We start from the raw sequence: 4,765 nt of genomic DNA, 5'->3' as shown, positions 1-4,765 counted from the left end.
AAGGCCAAAAATGAGGCATTGTCAAGCGAGACATTAGGAAGAGAAAGTTGTTTAGAAAGAAGAGAAAATATAAGATCCCAAATTTAGTCGCCTCTTACGATCATGCAATGGGGGCATCAGGTACAATTCTTAAACCCCACATGGAGGGACATCTAGGTGTTTTGATGGATGAAAAACCTTTTGTCATATTTATAGGTAGCATACGTCAACAGTTAGAATACTTTTATTTTAGTGTATGTTGAAAGTTGAAAGTAATACCATATACGTATCAATACTGATAATTTAACGTTATTTTACTTAAACAAATCGAATGTCTTATTAACTGAAAGTATTTCGCATACACATTGATGACGGTGAAATTGTAAAGGCTTCAATTCCACTCTCATTGACATGTTTAGAATTATGTGATGCCGTGCTGCCACATGATAAATACTGTTGTAGTGACAGGCATATTGACATAGCTGTGCTGAAACGTCTTAAAATGTAATCAGAAAGGAATGATCTGTTCGACATAAGGTCACTGAAACGAGTCCTTGATAGTTGTATTCGATAATAAATTGTCGCTTTCTTCCAATGACTTCAAAGTGTTATACCAGTTTAATTAAAAGAAAAGGTTATTAAATCTAAACGTGACACCTTGCATGCAACTGTATTCCTTTATTACTCTGAAATCTTAAAGGGGCTGGTCGGGGAATAATTACAATAGAAATGGGTCTAAATGCGTTCTTTGGCCTTCCAAAAGTTATACCACGGCAATATGATGGTCGAGATCTTGCTTGCAATGTCCAGTTTTGACCACTGAAATATCGGGGAAGCCCCGCGTAAATTTAGCGCAGATCTGTTAATATATGTCAGGTGGTTGTTTCGAAAGTGAGGCAGTGAAGATAACAACAATAGCACGCCGTCATGTGCCATGTCGGACTCAACTAGCGGACAAGACAGCAATACTATACGTAAATAATTGTTTTCAAAGGTCATGTATGATGCAAGTGTAGTATTCCTACCTATATGTTGTTGTTATATATAACGGTATTGATACCTCGTGCCTGTCATGACTATTGCATGCATCTTTTTCTTTCGCCGCGATGTTTACATTTGGCCTTGTTGATGACGCGCGTGCGGTAAAATTACATAACTGATCTGGGTCAATTGAGAGTTTTAGACTGTCAGGTGACGATTTATGATTTCTTAAATATAATTATAATTTTTACTCTCAGGGAGTGAATTTCAGCAAAATTATCGGTATATTTCATAGGAAGGTGTTTTAAACATGTGTATGCCATTTTAGCAAATATCACATTTTTTCCCCGACCAGCCCCTTTAACTAGAAATGCAATATAAATAGTCTGCTATCAGGTTTGGTTTGTTATTGAAGTTTCGCCACGCTGGGAATCCACGGGAACGCTCAACATGAAGCCCGAAAGCATGCTGTTGCCAAGTAAGGCGTTATGAAACGAAATGCAGTACAATTTGATAACACACAAACGACAAATAAAACAGAACATAAATATTTCATAAATGGTTAGAGAAATTTGCAATGGTGTGCGCAAAGATCAAGATCCCCGATAATTAACGTGTATATCCAAACATTTTCATTAGGTGTTTTTACTGTAAAAAAATATGAAACTTATTAACAAGATGTAATTGAATACTAAGCACGATTACAGTAGATTGATATCAAAGTTGTCACCATATGACCTAAATTGATGCAAGAACGCCGTACCATTAACAAACTACGTATCCTTGTCATATTTAATTCAAACGCAATGTTGCACTAAATATTTTGAATGACACTGCGAACTGATACGCAGTACGTGCCGTATGCAGATAGTATTGCTATAACGTCATCTACTTCGCAATTCAATGGACAGGTCGTGATTTTATTAATCTGTCTACATCGGGGAATTTTCTGTCACTCTAATTCACTTCACTTCCAGTCTCGTGACGGTCATCGTTGCCGGTGGTGGAAATGAACTGCGTTATGATGGCAGTTCATCAGTCGGGAACATAGACACACCAGCTGCCCATGTTTACAGCTGTCTGAGGCACTGATGATCCAACCATCTTTAGTTTTGATCACAAATAAAGTCGGAGTCAATAGAACTATTTTACGATCACCAATGACCTTGCACTATAGAAACTATCTTAAAAGACGCGATCTGCGACATTAACTTTACAAGTTTGTTCGTTTTTTTGTTTTTGTAATTGTTTATTTTTCGACGATTTTTTCATAATACATATAATCATGAAAATAAACACACTCACACACACACAAACTTACAGAGCATATATGCTAGCACGAAATAACTTAATAATCTACACATGTACAGGTTTACATTATACAACCATCATATTCTGCATATTTATTTATTAAAACATTTCCTCATTCTCCTACCTCTAGATGATATGCGCTAAGAAGAATAGTTCAAACTTCCAAGCCTAGCATAGTTTATGTATCACTGTTCACCAACACACACACACATATCACAATGTGTACATGGTCATTTGAGCACTGATATATCTACATTGTGGACACTAATAATGTTACTGCACTGTATACATGTTCAATAATAGCCATTTAATTGTACATACATGAATATGTACAATATACAAATACATGCATACACATAAGACTAGTATGCAGTCAGCTGTCTATATATATTGACACTTATATGCCTCATACCTAGCTGTATCTATATAATTCATCTTTTACACACCCATACATACACACACACACCATCAACTACACAACACACCATAACAAACTCTCAGACACCTACCATCACACAGGTTAATACACATATCACTCTCTTACTTTAGAACCATAAATAACAGTATACATCTGTTGTGTACATCAAACCTACATACTATACTTATATAAGGGTAAATTCAGTAGTATAAGTTTAGAGAGAGAGAGAGAGATGAGAGAGGTAGGGGAGGCAATCTTACATGTAAAAATTGTATATGCTTTAGTAGCCAGTGACTAAATCAGAAACTGAAATATCTTAAAAGACGCGATCTGCGACATTAACTCTACAAGTTTGTTCGGGTTTTATACAACAGCTGAGATCATTTGACGGTGGAGTCGGATATAAAGGGGCTACTTTAACTGTTTTGTGCATTTGAATTGAAATGAGCATAGTTTTTATTTTGCAAAACAATTCAAATATTTAACATTTGTTTAACGCCTTTTTAGTCAACCGTCAAACTAATTTCCGCAGAAAAACAGGTTATTCCTCTGCAAGTTCTGTGGGTCCAAAATCCTCGAGAAAAGATTTGACTGATAAGGCATAAACCATTTAACTGCTTTGTTACTTGACCAGGTTGACCAATATTAAAAAACAGGCACCGAGCACAGTATCCGGCCCGGTCACATTATACTGACAACGGATGAACCACTTGTTGCCATTTCCCTAAACGCTGATGTGCAGTGTGCTGCGCACAATGTGTGAAGGATACAAAAAATCTAAACGATGACAATCATGGTTGGTGTAAATTGAGGAATGATTAAACAATATATACGGTTTCGTGTTTAAACATTTACACTCGATTTTTTTCTATGATCTCGCTACATCTTTAAGCTAATCTTTCTCTATTGTATCTTTATTTTCATAAATTTAGAAACGGGGGTTTTCGGGTTTTTTAAAAGACCCAAATTGACACATGTAAAACTACCAATACAAAGTGGACACAGTCTCATATACAGGTAAACATGGCAACTTTGTACATGTGACTGTACCGTAGCTTTTCTCTACCGGGACACTTAACTCGTAGAGGTGTGAAAATGCAGGTGAAGGGGAGCTATAGGAAAAATTAATTAACAAATATCTAACAACCAGTTGTGTTCGGACACAGGCCCGTTAAACTCTGTTATCAAAATGTTTCTTGACGGTTTTTAGGTCACCTGAGACAAAGTCTCATTTTTAGGTCACCTGAGACAAAGTCTCAAGTGACCTATTGCGATCGCCTTTTGTCCGTCGTTCGTCCGTAAACAATTTACATTTTCGACTTCTTCTCGAAAACCCCGGAACCAATTTGAATGAAATTTTGCAGGGACCTTACATGGACAAAGGTCAATAAAAAAAAGTGGCCGGTTTAGTCCCAAGCCCCCAGGGGCCTGAGGGACGGGGCCAAAAAGGGGCAAATTGACTAAAATTTCAAAAATCTTATTCTCAAGGCCCAGGTCTTAGGCTGCTTTACCAAAATTGTGAATTTTTTGACCCTGGGGTCTCACGTTTCCCCCTGGGGAGGGGGTAAACTTTACTTGTTTGTTTGTTTGTTTGATTTTGTTTAACGTCCTATAAACAGCTAAGGTCATTTAAGGACGGCCTCCCCTGTGTGCAAGATGCATGCGTGTAGTGTATGTGTGTGTATTTTGGGAGGCTGCGATATGTTCGTGTTTGTCTTCTTGTAATAGCGCGGAACTGATGCCGACTTTATAGTGCTACCTCACTGAAACATACTGCCGAAGACACCCAGCAGGACGCCCCACCCGGTCACATTATACTGACAACGGGCGAACCAGTCGTCCCACTCCTAATTTGCTGAGCGTTAAGCAGGAGTAGAAACTGCCATTTTTAAAGACTTTGGTATGTCTCGGCCAGGGGACAGAACCCAAAGCCTTCCTCACAGGGGCGAACGCTCAACAAATGGCCAAAAGTGAGGCATTGTCAAGGGAGACATTAGGAAGAAGAAAGTTATTTAGAAAGGAGAGAAGAGATAAGGTCCCAAATTTAGTCGCCTCTTACGATCATGCAATTGGGGG

The sequence above is a fragment of the Mizuhopecten yessoensis genome, unplaced genomic scaffold (assembly GCF_002113885.1).
Source record: "Mizuhopecten yessoensis strain PY_sf001 unplaced genomic scaffold, ASM211388v2 scaffold2329, whole genome shotgun sequence".
Lineage (NCBI taxonomy): Eukaryota > Metazoa > Mollusca > Bivalvia > Pectinida > Pectinidae > Mizuhopecten > Mizuhopecten yessoensis.
The sequence above is the reverse complement of the archived record's forward strand: the minus strand, read 5'-3'. Positions refer to the sequence as shown.